Source organism: Ambystoma mexicanum, chromosome 5p, assembly GCF_040938575.1.
Source record: "Ambystoma mexicanum isolate Mex_15411 chromosome 5p, UKY_AmexF1_1, whole genome shotgun sequence".
Taxonomy (NCBI): Eukaryota; Metazoa; Chordata; class Amphibia; order Caudata; family Ambystomatidae; genus Ambystoma; species Ambystoma mexicanum.
Genome location: NC_090930.1, coordinates 121,243,145 through 121,263,753, shown reverse-complemented (window position 1 = coordinate 121,263,753; position 20,609 = coordinate 121,243,145). Strand labels below are relative to the sequence as shown.

The 20,609-nt window shown below is 47.2% G+C and overlaps 1 protein-coding gene across 1 annotated transcript in view; it reads left to right on the top strand.

Annotated features, from left to right (window-relative positions):
• Nucleotides 1-20,609, top strand: part of AR (androgen receptor) — a 1,337,360-nt gene that overhangs the window by 1,109,251 nt on the left and 207,500 nt on the right. The window lies entirely within an intron of this gene.

Genomic DNA, 20,609 nt, shown 5'->3' with positions numbered 1-20,609 from the left:
CACTATCAGCATGTCTGAACCTTCCCTGCATGTGTCGGCTGCTATCAGCACCTCTGGTGAATAGGGGTTTACTAGTTTTAGTAAGTCGCGTGCTCTCTTCCAGACCCTCCTGCCAAGTGTTATCAATAGTGGTGTATGTTGTGGGCCCTCAAGTTTGACCCATAGTGCTTCTTTCAGTTGGGTGGGGGCCACTAGGTGTTGTAGTAAGTCTATTTCTAGGGTCGGTTTCGTCTGCTAGCCATTTGACTACATGGTTAAGTTGGGCCGCCAGGTAATACTTTTCCAGATTGGGGCGTTTCACCCCGCCCTTGTCGAACGGCAAGTACAGTATTGCCAATGAGAGTCTGTGACGCGCAGTGCCCCACAAGAAGTCCCGAAGCATTTTCTCTAGGGAGCGAAAGAAGGATGCTTGTGTGTAGTTGTGCATGTTGTTGAAGTACAGGAACCTTGGGAGAATAATCATTTTGTTGATGGCTACCCTGCCTAATAGCGACAGTGGCAGTTTCGACCAGGACTTCATGAACCTCTTCAGACCTAGCACAAGGGCATTTATTGCCATAGACAACAAGTCGAGGAATGGTAAAGGGGAATTTTTATACCTGTACATGGATGGTTGATTGAGTTGCAAATTACCAAGTTGGGTCTGGGAGTGTCTCTGCCAGACATTAGTCCTGGTTACGAGAGTCTTACCCAGAGTCTTTAGCTCACTATTTTTTCACAGAGAAGAAATAGCCCAAACATATCAGTCTTTGTCCTGCCCTGAGGCAGTCCAACACCGAAATGCTAGGCAATTCTCCTCTGGACAAGAGTACCACCAGCAACCCCTGACACATTGATTGAGTTGCCTTTACTAACACTGTGGCGTTTCTCTGCTCTTGGGTGTATTAATGTAAGCTCTAATCAGAGCATCCCGTATTGACTGGCTTTTATGATATGCAAAGGTAGGTAAAGTCAGAGTTTACCTAATTAGGAGTCAGTTATCTGTGCCCCTCCTGTCGAATCACACACTCCAGGAGGAAGTTGATGCATAATTATTTACAAGCTCATTTTGAATATGGCTGCCGCACTGAGCTCAACACAACAGCATGATGCGGCACGCCACCTTCTGCCATCAGATGCCGTCACTCCGATTGGCTGGAAGTCAAAGAAATGCACGACAAACCAGCAAGCCGGAAGGCTTGGCCGGCGACCCCCACAGAAGGCCCACATAAAAGGCCTTTGCCTGTCTTGGCCGGTCTGGACATGGCAGGCAGTGGAGGGCCTCCCACCAGCCGTTCCACAATCCCTCATCGCCGCCCACTACTCGTGACTCATCACCGGATCTCTTTGTTGCAGAGCATGCCTCTGATTGCGAGCACGACCACTAAGTTGCCACACTACAGGTTACCTGCTCCCGCATTGCGGACACCCCCTCTATTAATCTACCTGTGCTTCTCCCAATATTCCCACCTGGTGGTATTCTCTATCGCATCCTGTTTGCCACTACCAACTGTCCTATGGGACCACCTATCTCCACAAGCGCGTACCGCTAAAGCAATGCCTATTAACACTATCCCGCAGCACCATCCATGGCTGCATGCTTGCATGATGTTCCGGCCACTGAAACCCCCCCAAGCACCTCGTAACTTGTCAGAGTCCTCTGACGATACAAAACTCCCGCTCGCCGCACTCTTGCCCAAGACTCCTCCAGAGCTTCCTTACTGGAGAGTAATGGCAACATGGAGATTACTCTTGTCAAATGCCTGAGTGCATGCATAAATTATACTGATGCTGCCATTGAAAAATATTTGCTGTATGCCTGCCCACTATCACAAACACTGCTGCCCTAACGCCATTTGCACCCTTAACGAAATGTGCTTGCCTGCATGCCTAAACAAGCTAAATGTTGTCACACAAAAATGTATGCCTGCACGTCTTTGTCATGGACCCTGTCGAGAATTTCGTTGTGACTTCATCCCCTAAACCTATGTTCACTACTTTTGCAAAGCGCGCACCGCATGCTTAGAAGAGCTAAATGTGGCTATAGAAAAATGTCTGCCCACCTGGCTTATTGCAACTTAGGCTAACCCCAAAAATTGCTTGCCTGTATATATAGCACCTAAAATGAATGACATTGTTTATGCATACAGGAAATTAATTACCATTCTAGATGCTGCCTCTGAAAAATGTTTGCCCACCTGCCCTATTACAGTTGATGCTGACGCACCTAAATGCAATGGTGTTGTTAAATGCGTGCCCCTATCCCTAAATGTTCTAGTTGCTGCCTCTGAAAAATGTCTGCCCACCTGCCCTATTACAATTGATGCTGACGCACCTAATATCAAAGGTATTGTTAAATGCAAACCAGTATGCCTAAACGTTCTAGATGCTGACTCTGAAGAAAAGTTTGCACACCTGCCCTATCACAATTGATGTTCCTAAAGTCAATGATACTGTTACATACTTGCCCGTATATCCAAACATTCTAGATGCCGCCTCTGAAGAATGTTTGCCCACCTGCCCTATTACAATTGATGCTGACACACCTAAAGTCAATGGTATTGTTAAATGAGTGCCCTGTTTGCACATACGTTCTAGATGCTGCCTCTGGAAAATGTTTGCACTCCTGCCCTATTACAATTGATTCAGATGCCAATAAATGCATGCCTGCATATCTAGTTCCCAAAGAAAATGCTATTGTTAAACGCTTGCCATATCTAGTTCCCAAAGAAATTGCTATTGTTAAACGCTTGCTCACTTACTGTAACAATTTTGTTGCTTTAACTGATAAATGCCTACATGCATGTTTAGACCATTTGGTTGCCAATACTGACAAATGTCTGCCCGCATGCCCTGCCAGTATGGAGACTGTGGCCAAAAACAGTTTTCCTGCATGACTAGTTTCCAGGGATGCTACTTCTGAAAAATGTGTGCCCCCGCGCTCATATTGTTCGCTGTTCCCACTAAATACCCACCTGCCAATTCCATACCCATGAGTGATGACATGGTGATTTACTGGAGGCTATTGTGCAGGTAATATGTGCTGTCACAGGTAATAAGCTCACTAGCAAGGCCTTGGCCTCCAATAGCTACTCCTACATCTCGTCCTGCCCGTGTACATCTCCGCTTCGTTGGCCTACACCATTCCTGTCCCTCTACAATCCACCACCCTACTCCCCCCCCCATCTAGCATTCCATCCTCCTACACATCCAGGAGAAACCCAGCCTTGTTTGGGTGACTCGCGGCTTGCCAGACTTAGAACCAGAACAGCCCATCAGCCACACTTCCCCATTAACAAACGACTGTCTGGGTACAGTAGACCCTTCACACCTCCGTCCCACTTAAAACCCTTCTCACCTCCGCCCACCTTGGAATTGCAACAGGCCCCCTAACAACCATTGACTAAACAACCCAACTGCCTCAAAAGTTCCCTGCTGAACATTCAATCACTGGGAGCCCATGCTATAGACATCCATGACCTTATATTTGATCACCAACTTGACTTCCTAGCCACCAAGGAATCTTGGCTCCATGATGCCTCAGGCCCTAGCCTCTCCTTGGCTATCCCGTCAATTATACCAACTTCAGGGCTAACCGCTGAATGCCATAAGAGATAGAGTGGCACTCATAGCCAAATCCTTCCTACAGTTCAGAGCCTGCCCCATCCCCACCACCCCTGGGTATGAAATGCACCTACTGAAACTGTCAACCAACCCAAAGATCACCATAATAAACTCTTTATCTATCGTCAACCCAACAATGCCAATCACCCAGACCTGGAAATCCCCTAACTGATCACACCCCTCTTAAAACCTGTCACCAAATGCATTATCCTAGGCGATATTAATTTGGGATGTAATGACACGTCTGACCCCAAAGCCACTGCCCTCGCTCTTGCCCTGGAAGACATGAACTTCACCCAACTAATAGACGCCAACGGCTGTATACTTTATTTTCTTCTCACACCCAATGTTACTGCAGAAATCACTGCTATCGATGGAATCCTGAGGACAGATCACTTAATGATCCTCTTCAATCTAGTCATCTCGACCCCATCACCACCCAGACTCGGATGCTGAGTCCCATATTTGCCAGAAACATCAGCAAACTGTTGCATGAGGCTCTAAAGCCCACTGTGACAGTTACTCTGGAATCAGGTCCCCCCATGTTCTAACTTGATCCCTTATGATATTGCTAACCAATATTACGACTGTCTGCACATCACCCTTGGCAAGCAGGCCGGCCTCTCTTGGCCCTCTTCCTGCTCCTACCTGCAAGGCAAAAAACCTCGGGGTCATCTTCGACTCCACACTCTCCTTCTCTCCTCACATATCTAACGTCTCTAAGAAGTCACACTGCCAGTTGCACCTCCTCAGAGGTATTCTTCCTTTTCTCTCCTTCCCCCAGAAGCTCACTGTCTCCAGAGCCCTGGTTCTCTCCAAGCTGGACTACTTTAACAGCCTCTATCTAAATCGGCCTGCCTCTACTCTCCGCCCTCTGCAACTCATCCACAACAGGACTGCAAGACTTGTCCTTGGCCTCAAGCCCAGGGTCCGTATCTCTCCAGGGCTGAATTATCTACACTGGCTCCCAGTGGCTGCGAGGATTAAGTCCAAAACCCTCTGCATTGTCCACAAGCCTTCTGGGGCCTGGGGCCAAAATACCTTCAACTCTCTCTTCCTAAATACCTTCCTTCTCGAGCTCTTCGCTCATCCGCATCCAACTCCCTCAGGGTCAGCCGCTTCTCCAAGCAACGAGTTGGGGGTAGATCTCTCTCCGCGGCAGGGGCCTCCCTCTGGAACAGCCTTCCTGCATCGCTGAAACTTGAGGAGAACCATCTCCGGTTCCGGCAACACCTCAAAACCTTCCTCTTTGCTTCTGCTTTCTCTCCCCCTGTCCCCTGCAAAATTTCTTACTGAAACTGCACTGATTCTGCAACTGGGCCACTCTCACCGATCTCTGTCCTTGGCCCAGCCACTCTCCCCTTGCACTGCCTCCCGGGCAACCCTGCACTGCGGGACTGTCTCTGTATCCCTACAGCCCCCCTTCCCAGCACTTGTCTGCACTTACTTTGCATTTGCCACCAGCTGGGCCGTATTATTTATTTTGTTTTTCTTCTACCCCTGTACTGCACTTTCCCCTCTCCCTTTCCCCTTGCACTTGCGCGATCTGAATGACACCTTGGCTAGTAGAATCGTTGTCTGTCTTCCCTTTATTCCCCCCTCCCTGCCTCGTCGCGCCTTGAAACACTTGTGTATAGGCGCGTTACAAATGCCATATCATATCATGCCCCCAGCCGTGCTAAAATACCTAAACCTCTCAAGGCAAATAACTGGTTCAACAAGGACCTCATCTCCCTGTGTAGGAACAAAAGAGCCCTGGGACATCTCTACAAAAAGAAGCCCTCCCCCGGCAACAGCAACTCCCCTGCGACGCCCGCACACAACTACAAGGCTGCTATCTTCACCACCAAAGCCAATTTCTTTTATGAGCACATCGACAGCACATGCTCAAACACTAAAGAACTTTTTGTTATCTTGAGAGAGCTACAGACTCCAATTCACATCACCCTCTGGCCTCACAGTCAAAACCTGGTGCACTACTATACAAGACACCCTAGCTCTCAAAATCACCTACCTGCAAGTGAATATCACTACTAATAAAGCCAATCTTGCCACCAACGCACCCACGCTCACCACATTTCACCATCCCCCGAAGGCCTACCCTTCCATCATTGCTCCGTTCAAATTCAACAAAGTCACACAAGAGTAAGTGCTTGCCACCATCCTTGCACTTAAACCATTCAACTGCAAAGGTGGCGCCTGTCCGGCCCATGTAGTGAAACTCTTTGCACCCACTTTGTCACCAATTATCATGAACTTCATCAATGCCTCCTTCCTAACCAATGAAGTCCCACCCAATATTAAATCAGCATGGATCACCCTATCACTTAAAAAAACCATACCTCAACCCCTCCATTCCAACCAACTACTGGCCAATCACAACATCCCTTGACCCCTACATTCCGACCAACTACCTGCAATCACAACAGTCCCCTCTCTTCTCGAGATACTTGACCGTATGGCCTACACACAAGTACAGCATTTCCTAGTGCTAAATCATCTGCTTGGAAGGCTGCAATCAGACTTCCGTCCCAAACATAGCACAGAAACAGCACTACTGGACCTTAAAAACCAAATGGATCTCATCAGGAAATGAGGCCACTTAGGCATTCTACTATTACTAGACGTATCTGCCACCTTCAATTTAGTCGACAGCGGCATAGTCTACCAGCACTTAAGCCAGCATTTCCACCCTCCAGATGCCACTGCTTCGATGCACTTCTTCCTCAGTGACCAGACCACTAGAGTTTTCATCGGGGAAGCTACTGCTGACCCTATCCCGGTTCCCTTAGGTGTATCACAGGGATCTTGCTTCTCACCGTGCTTTACAATACTTATACCAAACCCCTCTTCGACAAACTGTATTATTTGGGTGTCATGTGTCTCGGGAGGATTGCTCAGAGGGCAACGTGCTTGCATTGGAAGCAAGGTGACACGGAGCAACACAGGTTCGATCCCCGGGTCCGTGCTTAGAAACCTCTGGGTATTAAGCACGTCATAAAGAGCCTATCATATCATATCTACATAACTTGGCAGATGTTACCCAAATGCCCATACTTATCACAGGTAATTTTTCCCAGGACACCAACACTATCAATTCCGTTTACAGTATCCTACAAAATTGTATAGCCACACACTACTTGTGCCCAAACGACGAAGAAACCAAGCTCCTTATTGTCGGCTCTCCCTGGCGCCTAAAAAACCTACACCATTCCTTCGCCTCCCTCTCCATAGATCATACCACCATCCCTCCCCCGAAACAGGTAAGAACCTCAGGAGCACACCTTGAAGCAGAGCTAACCATGACGAAACACATACATGCGCTGTCATCTGCTACGGCCTATACCTCGCAACTTACATCACTGAGCAGACCATTTCTGACTCCATCAACTGCCTCACACTCGCTCATGCTCTCATCCTATCAAAATTGGACTATTGCAACATGGGCACCTCAGCCTCTAACCTAGTCAAACTACAGCTAATGCAGAACATAGCACTCTGAGCGGCACTTGGGCTTAAGCGTTCTGACCATATCTCTGCCATAAGACGAGATGTACACTGGCTGCCTATACGAATCGAGTTTACAACGCTATATTTCGCACACAAATGCATCTATAAAGTAGCATCCACTTACCTCAATGACACACTCTCCCAGATGCTAGTATTTCCTTGGTCACCCCCCACTTTAGGAGCAAATGGGCTGGAGGCTATAGTTTTGGGGTCACTGCACCCACACTCTGGAACACCCTCCCCATGGATATCAGAAATAAGCAATCGTATAATGTATTAAAATACTTGAAATAACCTGGCTTTTCAAGAAGTATGAATGATGTCTGACACTAACCCAATTGTCTTTACTCTGTTACAAATGCTGTGATGCTGCAGGGTGTGGGTGTTATATAAATGTCAAATAAATAAAATAAAGTTGGAAATAATTCAGCAGTAATAGGATCCAAATGTAGCAGTTTCCAGTGACATTTTAATATTCTTCTGATTTGAGTGCTTTGGGGTGAGTTAGTAGTTATGTACACTAGATTGGATTTTGATTCTTTCACCTTTTTCGTGAAATGTTATTGTCTTAATACTTTTTCTGCTTACATGGCCGCCTGTTTCCAAAATTGTCTGAGAATAACCTCTCTTCAAAGATGTGTTTCTCAAATCACAAGATTTTTGGGTGTACTGTTCAGCTTCAGATATAATTTGTTTACACCTCAAAAATTGTCTGAAAGGAATGCTTTCAATGGTGTTTTTCGGGTGAAAACCTGAAGAAAGTACAATGCTGTTTTTATTGATGAATCGATAGAAAGATTTCAAGTGTGTGGCCCAACAAGTACAATTGAAGATATGTTTTTCCTCTAAGTAAGCCATCCATTGGCATAGCTGGGAGTCATAGCTGCCCCCATAGATGTTCCAGCTATTTGTATAAAGTATCTGCAAACATAAAGAAGTTATTACTCTGAACGATTGTAAGGAAACTCAGTAAGAAGATCTTGTCTGCGTTACATTCAGGTGTTAACAACAGTAACCATTCGACAGCCTCAAATCCTGCTTTGTATAGATGCTGGTTACATCAAACGTAAATGTCTTTCTCGATCTCAAAATGTATTGGTTGGATTTTTAATAAAACATCATTTGTGTCTCTGAGGTAGGTTCTGATGGTTTTGACCAATAGTGCAATGATTCAGTCTATTTATTTGGCTAATGGCTCTAGAAGACTGTTATTGCAATGATTTGATGACTTGGTGGATTTAGCACATTTGTATGTTTTTTTTGGAAGTATATACTTGCCAGGCATCGTTCGATGGTTATTTGTGAGGAATGCCTTAGGATGATGAGTAATATATTCATTCATCTTTGCTTCATCAAGAACTGTTTTAATGATGTTACGTACTTGGTCATTTGGGTCACTGTATACTTCCATATAGGTTTCCACATCGGATAATTGTGATTCAATCTGTTGTCGATATTTAACAGTGTCCATGACCCCTTGGTAACTGTGCTTAGAGAGGCTCAGCTTCACCGCACTGAGCAGGCCCAACAAGGCTGAAAAACGTGTCTGGGGTTGCTGATGGTATTCTTGTTAGAGGAGAATTGTCTAGCATTTCGGTGCTGGACTTCCTTTGTGGGTGGGACAAGACTGATATGAAAATGGTTGTGTGTGACTGTGGCTCGTGCCAATCAATGACGGTGAAAGCCTTACAAGAGAGGAAGGGGAAACCGGCCCCCCCAAATCTGCTTTGATCACTCAGTTGACTGCTAAATCGTCCGAAGACAAGAGCTCGAGAGATGTTTCTCCTCACCGATCCGAGAAAAGCGTTCTAGGCAATTCTTCATTTTAGTAGGACTATCAGGTCAATGTTCTTGATGCTCTTTTCGATGGCAATACACTTTTTATTTCCGTTTGCTAACAAGTTTTGCGTGATACAAGGCCAAACAGTGTGGCATTAATATCCCTCCGTTAAATATTTCCGCCATATCCACAAATCGATACAAGTCTGATTAATTGAACACCAGCAGCTGTTAAGATGTAAAGGTCAACTCTCCTTACCATCAAGGAACATTCATCCCCATTTAGTGTCAGAGTTTACTACATTACCAGCAGCGCCTTCTACAGGCCAAGGGATTAATGGACGTGTTGAGATTCAAATATATTGTAAAAGAAAAGGGTTTTTTTAAATTTCAAACACATGGGTTGGAGAAAGAATATAAGCAAACAAGGATGTATATCTGCATAATCATGCGAGGTCCAAGCTGGACATAAACACGTAAAATGGATATTTGCAAATCAAGTCCTCATCTAAAACAGGGCCATGTCCAAAGTGAAAGTGCCCTAGCCTTCAATAGTTTGGGTTCAGGGTTAGAATACCTGGAGGAATTGTATAGAGTGGCACACAGTTCTTGTGGGGTCTTCAGGTCCAGGACCATTCTATAGAGACCGTTGTTGAACATAGATCCTCCTGGGCATCAGTCATTTGGCCTCCAGATTAAAGTTGAAATTGGCCCTGCTTTCCCCTTTTGTATATTCAGGTTTTAGGGTTTAGTCATTATTGTTGCAGCCCCTAGACAAGGGCAGTGTGCTGTGCTCATAGATAAACACTAGTTAGGGTCAATCGGGCAGCAATGATTGGTTCTGAATTCTCACACGCCCATTGCAGACTCTGGCGTTTTGGCAAATCCCCCTGGCTTGGAGCTTTTCTGACTCTTATGCTCAACAAGCCCACCTGGCTTGGGTGATCTACCTCTTGGTGGGTATGGCAGTCCCCCCAGAATATGTACAATACATCATGGCTAGCTCATCTCACTCTTCAACTCTTTATCACTTTCTCTGTTTCTCTACCAGCAAGTATTGCTTATTACCTGGGGTTGATTTGGCAGTCCCAACAGAATATGTATTATGGCTCCTGACTCTAGAGAGAGAGAGAGAGACATGCACACTCTGTCTCTCTCTCGCTCTCTCTTTCACTGTATTTATGTCTCCCTCTGTCTCTCTTCTCTCGATCTCTGTCTCACAGCATATGGACCTTTGGTCCTGCCAATTTCATGGTCTAGGAGAACAAGTATTTCCTCTCTCAAGCACTTGTACTGTAGCCTTGCAAAAGCACAGGCCGCACTGATCTCACCATCAGCAAACCTATCGGGCCTCAGTCCGCCTGGCTTGGCCAATGTGTGTTTCCATTCTAATTTCTTTTCCCACCTCCCCATCCTCCATGTTCTGCCTTATCCATATCCAACCTCCCCCTTTGATGAAGTCCTCTTTCTTCTCTCAATTTCTGTCAAACATCTCCTTTCTTACCTCTTCTCCAACACTCTAACTCCCTCCTGCTTTCTAGTCTTCCCATTCTCCAACTTGGTCCACTGCCCGATAGGTTTTCCTTCCTTGTCTTGCTCTTCTCCACCTCCAACCTCTTCCTAGTGCTTCCTCCTCACTGATCCTCTCTGGCTCTCTTTCTGCACATTCTTGCTGTTGATTTATCTCAAAATTATCTTGTTCTAGAGCTTTCTATATTCTTGCTTTGCTGTTTTTTATGGAATTGTACCTTACTGGGGACTCCTGGTCCCTTTTGAGGGATGTCCCTGTGATTGTCAGAAAGCCAGTGAGCCCTCCTCCTGCCAGTCAGTACCTAGTAGTGTTTGTACGACTCATTGCTTTATCTGTGCGCCCTGCCCTCATTTTGAAATGGGATGGCCCTATCATGGCACCCAACTGGTCCCACTGATACCTCCCTGGGTTGATGTGTGTTCTGCTCATTCGTTTAAATACTCTTTTTCCAAGCTTTCTGTATACCCACAGTCTCCCCCGTTTCTCCTGCGGCAGTGAACTCTTGATCTCGAGTATGATCTCGTCCCTGGTCAGAAGACTGTGGACTAGGAGTACAGAAGTCACTATGGTGCATAACGCTTTCTTTTTAACTCAATGTACTTTTCCACAGCCAGAAAAGCAGGTAAGATAACCCTAGATAGAATGTTTCAAGCATATCTCATTCCCACAAACTGCCAGGAGATCTAAAGCCCAGGGGGCGGGGGTGTCGCACACACTCAGGCAGCACTGTAGCCTTTTAGAGGCATATGTCTTTTTGCTTTAAACGTTCTTTATTTAGAGATTCACGTCTCAAACCGTTCAACAATACATTATTGCAATGAGGTTGTGTAACAGAAGCACAGTATAAGCAAAGTACCAACAAAGAAGCAGCAGGATCAAACTGATATTGTCTAATGTGAGAGGCAGGTCTTGTTCATAAGTCACACAGTGGCATAGCATTATGTTCTTCTGCTAGGCTTGCACTCAGATCCATTTCCTGCGGTGCAGTCAGTGACTCCCCTAATTCCGACTCAGGCCATTGAGCCAGCAGGTAGGGCACAAATGGGTCCAAAATATTATTGGGTCTGTTCAGCTGTCCACATAGAAGACCATACTCTTAATCAGTGTCGCTAAGCCAAACCAAATCCTCGAGCCAAGTCCGTATTCCAGGAAGGGTTGAGCCATCGCCTTGCAGCTATCATGCATGTCGCAGGCAGTTTCCAGTTCTGCTTGTTGTCCCGGGGAGCCAGCCTAACATACAGCACAGTAATTTGCAGGGTACTGCACATCCCAGCATATTGGAGACTGCTTCCACCACCCCTTCCCAGAAATCCCACAATTTGGGGCACAGTCACAACATATGAATAAAGTCAGCCGAATGATTCAGCATTACATCTCGACCAGCTGCCCGCCCTGGTGTGATTAAACAGATGGAGGCGAGCTGGGGCTAGGTACGCCCTGTGTAGGGTTTTGGATTGAATCAGTTGTAATTGTGTGTTGAATGCACCATTATGTGCTCTCACAGAGCATTGCCCATTGTTTATCTGTGAAGGGAACCCCAACAGCCTCCTCCCATCTATGTCTACGCTTCAGGGTCTCTCGGGGGGAGTCATGTTGGATTAGCCCATATAGCACAGAGACCACCCGCCTCGCAGCCGGTGGCTGCCAGTAGTTATGTTAGCAGCGGGAGTTCAGGTGCCATATTAGGGAACGACGGGGACCACTGTATAAAGGCGGCCCGGATTCTGAAGTACTGCAGTCTGTGTTTGAACCCAACACCCATTTTAGCGGAACATTGCTCCTGTGATGCAAATGTTCCCTCAGGGTATAAATCAGCCATGTGTTCATTCCCCACTCCCCGCCACTCATGATCTATGGATTCATCTCATGTTGGTGGTAGGCACTCAATATTTCATAGTCAAACGGGATGTCGACCCGCAGTCGCTTCAGAAACCTGTTCCATGCATGTCACTGGGTCGAATTTGCATTTATCCGACACTCTCGTCGATACCAGGCCCCTTGCAGTACGAAAGGTCACACCAAGCATAGTAATAGGGGGCATCTTGCATCCCGTAGGACACAAAGTACAGCTGCGCTACAAGGAAATATAACTCGAACCGGAGTGTCCCAGCTTACCCAGGTGACCCGTGGTTGCCATGCCAGCTTAACTAACTGGGCCTTTAACTCAGCAAAGTAACTGACTCCCAGCCACAAAGGGATGTTTGGGAAAATGTAAAGCAGTTTGGGGGCCACTACCATTTTGGTGACCGTGATGTGAGCTAGCAGCAAGAGTGGGAGTCTGCACCACCCCTCTAAACTGGACTTCAGAGCATGCAGGTGCATTATGTGGTTATCCTCCAATAATGTTCTGGCATCACGGCTTACCTGCACCTCTAGGTACGTGACTGTGTTCTGCTCCCATCTGTAACCTCCAGTATTAGGGGGTTTAACAGTAGACTCATTCAGTGGGAACAAGATCAACTTTGACCAGTTTATTCTAAGGCCTGAGGCCCAACCGAACACTGCTATCTCCTGCAACAGCGGTTGCAAGTTGATCGCCAGATCTTTGAAATATAGGATTGCATCGTCCGCGTACAGCGACACCTTTTCCCTGGCCCCTCCCAGTGCAAGGCTCCTTGTCAGGTGGAATTTACGTAGCCGGGCCGTCGGTGGCTCAATCATGAAGACCAGTGGCGATAGTGGGCAACCCTGTCTGGTTCCGTGACCCGAGTCGAAGGCCCTGGATCGCTTGCCGTCTAGCCCTGTCCGAGCGATCGCTCCAGCATACAGTTGGCGCCATCAGATAGTAGTCTCGGATGCCCACCTGTCGTAATACCTCAAATAGGTAGCTCCACTCGACTGCGTCAAATGCTTTCTCCATGTCAAGTAGCACTACCCTTGCATGCCCTTTGGGGTCAATCTGATCCAGGATGGCAAAGAGCCTGCGCAGGTTCAGTGAGGTCGATATCCCAGGGATGAAGCCTGACTGGTCTGCATGGACAATGGTCGAGACGTACGGGAGCAGTCGGTTTGCCAGTACCTTAGCAAAGATTTTGGTATCTAGGTTCAGCAAGGAGATAGGGCGATACGAGGCACAGTCCAGAGGATCCTTCTCAGGCTTCAGAATCGGAGTGACCACTGCCTCTTGCCTAGTTTGGGGGAGCTGCCCCACCTTCATCCCTTCCTCCCACAACGACAGCAGGTGTTGAACTACCTCTGGGCCAAGCTCCTTGTAAAATTCTGCCGTTATACCGTCTGTACCGGGCGCTTTGGCAGAAGGCAGGGCTTGTATTGCCAGCAGGATAACATTATGCGTTATAGGCTTGGCCAAGGCCTTAATCGCCTCCCACTTTAGCACAGGCAGTGACGCTTCGCTCACGTATCTCACTAGCTCTTCCTTTGGTAAAGACCCCCTTGACGCGTACAGCCGTTCTTAGTATTGGCGGAAGGCACCTGTATGGCATTTCAGCTTTACCACCACAATACCATCCTCAGCACGTACGGCAGCTATATCTGTGGCACCCCTTTTGCATCTAATCATTGCTGCTAACAGTGTACCCGGCTGGCCCTCCTCCCCATATCGACGAGTCGTTGCCGGACGAGCTAGGTATTTGACTTCACGTTCAGCCAGATTATTGTAGCGGTCTAATGCATCCCCCTTCCTCAACCCCACACTTGTGGCTCTTGATTTACAACTGTACTTCGGATAGTTGCCTAGGAATCATCTTCAACATTCCCAATTCAAGGGACAGACATTCCCCCGCAGAACCACCTTGAATGCCTCCATGTCAAAACAGAACTCAAGTTTTCCTGGAAGTATTTAGTTATTTATTTTATTTATTACATTTGATTATACGCCCAAACCCTTGGGTATCATGGCGTAGGTTACATACATCTTAAGGCATCTTGAACAGTTACTTAGGTATATAATAGACAGGTAGGTTCCACATAAAAGCAAATCGAGGTACTTGCAGATTGGAGACATGAAGGCTGAAGAGACGTAATGGGCTAGTCATGCACTGTTAGTATTTTTTAAACAGCCAGGTTTTTAGTAGCTTCTTAAATTTCGGGAAGGAGGTTTCATTGCTTAGGTGGGTGGGAAGTGAGTTCCAGATACGCATGGCTGCTGTGGGGAAGCTAGCGTTACCTACTCTGGTGGTAGTGAAGCGCGTGATGTGGAGGTGTGTATAAGCGCTGGATCTGAGTGATCTGGCCGTGGTTTTGCGAGAGATACTTTGGCGGAGGTAGATGGGGGCGTTGTCAGAAATGCATTTATGGGTGATAGAGTTTTGTGGAGAATTCTTGCTTGAACTGGAAGCCAGTGAGCATCTCTTCTGTATTGAGATATGTGCTCTCGTGTTGAGGTATGTGTTCTCTTCTGTTGATAAGAGCCATACAAGATAAGGCTGTGGCTTTGAATCTCCAGAAGGGCAGAGGGATACCTTCACAGTCTGCGTCTAGTCTAGGGACTAGACAACAGGCAAATGGTCAGACAGTGTTTTAGGGAGAAGGATACAGTCGATTGTTCTGCGTACGAGGGGCGGGCTCACCATCATCTAATCTAAGTGAGAGGAGGTGTAGTGGACTGACGAATGGAACTAATCTTCCCTACCCTCCGGATTGAGCAACCTCCATACATCCCTCAACTCAGCCATGCACCTCTGCACCATCTCTGCTGCCTGCGATTAAGGGGGGAATCCACCAGCTGATCTATCTCTCACTCGGTCTAGGGTGACATTGAGATCCCCCGCCCACGAAATGTTGGTATGGAAGTACTTGTGGCATCTGGATAATAGTGACTCAAGAAAGAGGGGTCATCCAGATTAGGGCCATAGATGTTGACGAAAGTCACCAGTGTGAGTCCCCAGCACCCTGAGCCAATCACAAACCTCCCCATTGCATCAATCACTGTTTCTGTGGTACGAAACAGAATTGACTTATGATCCTAGCCGAGTATGTGGAGTAAGAGGTGTAATATTTGCAATCACCCCAGGACCTTGGCTCCATGTCTTTCACAATAGTGGATCACCTTGCAGACCTTATGCGGGTTGTTGAACCTTCACACGTTCCAGCTATCTTGCAGCTAGCCATAGACCCCAATTTGTTCTGGACAGAGCAGCCCAGCCTCTGTGTACACCAGCACCTCACCACAATTGGAACTCAGACACACAAGACGTGAATCATTTTGAAATAACAATCTCACACGTCACCCAGTGTACCCTTCCACACCAACACTGCCCACCCCCAACTAGCAGTGTATCGTTCCAAACAACATACAGGCCAGCATGGGCTACAGCCTGGGGGCGCCGGACTGCACCGCCCAAGGGGCCTACCCGCAGGGGGAGGCTCTTACAATAACAGCAACTGGACTGATTTGTTTACATGGGCCAGCATATCTATAACCCACCAAAAAGAACTATTTGTACTAACATTAGTCCGCCAGGGTTGATATTTCCCCACACACAGCAATATTCAATCTCAAACAGGTGCTATCACATGATCACTTAGCTCTGGTTGTTAGAGTGGATAGAGGTGCTGCCTCAATCCTTTGGGAGCACCTCTAGGAAGTCCTGCACTGCCCCCAGGTCAGTAAAAAAGTGTGCCTGGTGTCCATGCTGCACACGCATTTGGACGGATACAGCATAGGATATTGTAATCCGCGGTCACGGAGGACGCGTTTTGCCACCAGGAAAGAGAGTTGAGCCTTCTGGCATGATGGAGTAAAGTCTGGGTAGGAGGACACCCGGGTGTTATCATTTTGCAAGTCTCCAAGCTCACGGGCTCTACGAAGAATTGTGTCCTGGTCCTTGTAATTTAGTAGGCAAGCTATTATCGGGTGGAGGCTCTGGCCTGTGACACACAGTGCACCCTCTCAACCAGGAATTGGACCTCATTACAGGTCCGGCGGTAACCTTGCCGGTGCTTGTAAAACTTTACCAGCGTTCCGGGAAGTCAGGCGCCGGTAAAACGTAGGTCCCCGTTCCCATAGGACTCTATGGGAGTGGGGAATCGGAAGTGCCTGCACCGTTGTTAATGGTGCCAGCGCTTCCGTGAACAGTCTGCCTACCATGGTCGCTGCGTCCGGCAGGGTCAGACATGTCGGGCACAGCGGCCACAGCAGGCAGACACGTAGTCTTCCCTAGTAACAAAGCTGTTCCAGGCACCGGCAACTGTGCTAGCATTCACTGGTTTCACGGTGCTCTCAGGTTCATGTGGCGCCGGCTCTTCTTGCAATACCAGCCCGGGCTTCTCAAGCTCTGTGAGCTTGTGCTGTTGTCTCGTCGCCGTTGGGGCTCACGCCGGTTGCCTCAGTAGCCCAGACTCACACACATGGTGGACAGCCCTAGATTCTGCTTCGAAAAGTAAGCAATATTTTGTCTAGCAAAACTCCACACACATTTTGCTTGGACCTTGATGCATATGCAATGACCCCCTCCAATGGAGTTCATCTGTTGAATCTAGTTCCCGACTAGAATGCTCTCCCTTCTGCACCACACCCATCCTCACAAACACATGTCAGACTCCAGCATTATGTACTACAGATGAAAGAACCTACAGAACTGAGTGTGCGGACTTGTGAAGCTCTATTATAGTGCTATACCTGGGTACAATAGGATGTGGTTCACAGAGTTCCATTCTAAATCTTTCAATGAGATGGTGATCTTCTAAATAGAATGTATGGGCCTGTCTGCAGTACAGGAAATTCCAAACAAGGTTGTAAATGAAGTAAAAAGCAAGGACTGAGAGAAACCGAGTCACCACAAAGATAGGGGATTCCTTGTTTTTTCAGATGTCTACTATAAATGAACTGCTGAAGTATCTTGAGATCATTTGGATTATGTCAAGCAACCGTGACGGGTAATAAAAAAGCACATGAACTTGTAGAGCTGACACATGTGGGAAAGTGGCCCACCCATCAGCTATTTCATGAAGACTACTAGATGAAAATAGACTGTAGTGAAAAAGATCTTTATTTTTCATTAAAAAAACACACAACAAATTTGTTAGGGGGATGTCTGACTCTGGTAAGGGGGAAGTGATCTGGAAGTATGTCGGGCAGAGTGGAAATGCAGATCCTGGAGAGGCACTGTCAGCAATGTTGTGGTAGTCACCACATCTGGGGTTAAGGAGACCTGCTCCAGAGCCAGACTTCAGAGCGGTGTAGAATATGAGAGTAGTGCTACAAGTGAGAAGTGTAGGAATCGTCTTAGTGAGTCATTCAAGTCTATCAATAGGAGCTGGACTAGCCAAGAGAGACCCAATCCCATGGTATACCTAAGGTGAAAACCCCACTGGCATTCTCATTGGACGGTGGAGGAAATTGGAAGTCTAGTTTAGTTTATTTCTTTGTAGAGCGCAACCAAGCCCCTGGGTATCTGGGCGCTATTCATGCAAGTTACAACAGAGAAGAAAATACAGAGCAGGAGTACAGTAGAAATAAGCATAGATGAAGATACACATATATACAAATATACAAGGTCAACATTACAAACTAGTCAAGTTTACATAAGTACAGCAGGTGGTGATTGTATCCAATTAGCCTAGCTATTATACAACCACATTAAGGTCTAGCTTGTGTAGCCAGGTTTTAACCTTTTTCCGGAATAAGCAAAATGAAGGTTTCTCTCTTAATGATGCTGGGAGTGTATTCCATTTCTTAGCCGCGAGGACTGGGAAGCTGGCTCCACCTGCGCGTTGTAGCTTGAATCGAGGGATGAAGACACAGTGTAACTGCGCTGTTTTAATAGGTCGAGAGGTGGAATGATGAGTGATGGTTTTGGACAGGTTAGTAGGGCCTTGGTTGGTAAGGCACTTGTGGGTGAGTTAGAGTGTGTTCAGGTCAATTATTTGCTTAATGTTAAGCCAGTTTGAGCGTCTGGTCGCAAAAACGTGTTGCTTCCTGGGAATGTTCAGGGCTGATCTGATAGCGTTATTTCGCATGACTTGCATTTTGTTGTTTGCATGGCTTGCATTTTGTTGAGGTGTTGTTGTGACGTACCCAGGTAGAGGGCATTACAATAATCGAGTATCGATAGAACTAATGCTCTGGTTATCGAACTGCAGTTAGTTGTAGTCAAGTATGGGCGGCAGGCCGTAATGAGCTTGCAGGTATGAGCTGTGGAGGTAGCCAAGGCACTGGTTTGTCTCGATAGGGTGAGCGCAGAGTCAATGTAAATTCCTGGAGTTTTCACAACATTGGCTACTTTAATTACATTGCCAACAATGTTGAATGATGTGAATAGCGCACCCAATTTGTTCAGTTTGGCAGTGGAGCCTAGGAGAAGCAACTCTGTCGTCTTATGATTGACAGAGCCCATGCTTCGCCATCCAAGCTTGTATAATGCTGTAGATGTCGTTGCGTGTCTTGAGTGTCTTGCTGTCTACAATGTGATCACCTGTGATAGGCGGTCAGAGGAAGTCAGGCACTAACAGTTGCCCTGGAGAAAAGGTGTGAGAGAAAGCTTAGGAACCTGAGACACAGAAAAGGGGCAATTGAGGCAGTGGGGGAGCACAAGGCATTGGACCAACAGTCCTGGCTCTGAGGAAGGGCAGACACCAGGAGGATCTTATCATCGGGGACAAGTAACAAACAATCCACCACTAGACCCGATGCAGAAGGTGCCAGAGAGAGGGAATACTCAGAACCTTCAGTCACAGTACTGTGGTTGAGAGATGTTTTCAGTGGGAGGTAGCACAAGGCTAAGATGCCGGATTCTCGGACAGGGACAAACCCAAAGTGTCAGGAATAGAAGAAAGCAAACATAAGGCAACTGTTAGCTGGCGCAGAGAAGCGACCGGAGGGAAAGAGCATGCTTTCTTCTGGGAGACAGTGTTAATTACCTGAGAGTCAGAAAACCCAGCGACAAAGCATTGATTTGATGTACCCTGATGGAGAGAAATAATAGTGTGAAAGTGAGTGAGACTAAGACTCAACATGCTAGTAGAGAGTGAGAACATCCCAACATGCTAGTAGAGAGTGAGTAAACCCGCCGCCACCGTTATTTCCATACCGAGTGATTGAGTCCTGCAGGCGACGGTGTCATTCCCGCCAGGCCTGACCTGACGGGTTTAACACCGCCCGCCTGCAGGCAGTCGTGGAAACACCGGCACCATCACAAGATGGTGCCGGTGTTTCCATGGTCCCCATTCCTATTGAGTCCTGACGGACTCAATGGGGATTTACCGAATTCCGCTCCGAAATTCCCGGGTCACCGAGGTTGTAATGCCTCAGTTATTCCGGGCATCACAGAGGCGGAATGGTTATTCGAGTCTGGCGGTAACCGAGCCGGAAAAAAACGTCAGGTTACCGCCAGACTCGTAATTAGGCCCTTTGAGTCATCATTTGCTGACCACGTTCTTTCAGGTTTTTTTTTTTGTCAGTAAATCGGTGAACCTTTTTTGTCAGAGCTTTCCTTATGACATCTTGTCACATAGCTTTATTAGGCTAACTTATAAATGTCTTCATTGTTATTTTTATTATTATGGTTTTCTTGAGTGGGGACCTAACTTCGAGAAGCAACAGAGTGCTTTAAAGAGGTATAGAACAATATAGATACACAACAGAGCACTTTATAGAGGTATACAACAGTACAGATGCATAACAAGTGCTTTGCAGAGGTACCAGAACAGATATACAGCAGGGGTAGGATACAGAGGGAGGGGGGAAGCTGTACAGGGTGGCAGGGCGGAGAGGGGCGGACGTCGGCGGCGCATGGGGCGACATGATGGCCTAGTTGTTGAGGAGGAGCGACTCCATGAAGAGGTGGGTCTTGAGTACTTTGCTGAATTACAGGTGCTTGGGGGCGAGTCTGATGCTGGCAGGGAGGAGGTTCCATAGTCTTGGGGAATAGGCAGAGCCGGCTTGTTTTCTGGTTCTTTCTTTTTTGGCAGAAGTGGATTTCAAGTCTGCATGTGTCCTGGTTTCTGGTGGTGCGCTGGCCACCAGAGATGCTGAGTTTCTCTGCGAGGTAGCTGGAAGATTTGAAAGTGATTTGCGCATTCCGTGTGAGCCAGTGAAGATCGATGAGGGCTGGGGTGATGTGGTTGTATCTGTATAGACCAGCTGATGAGGCAGGCAGCTACATGTAGGACACTTCTCAGGGGCACAAGGGAGAACGACAGGAGGCCTTCGAGGAGGGCATTGCCCCCATCCAGGTGGGATAGGAACAGTGCTTGAACGGTGGATTTAAAGCTGTCAGCAGGGAGG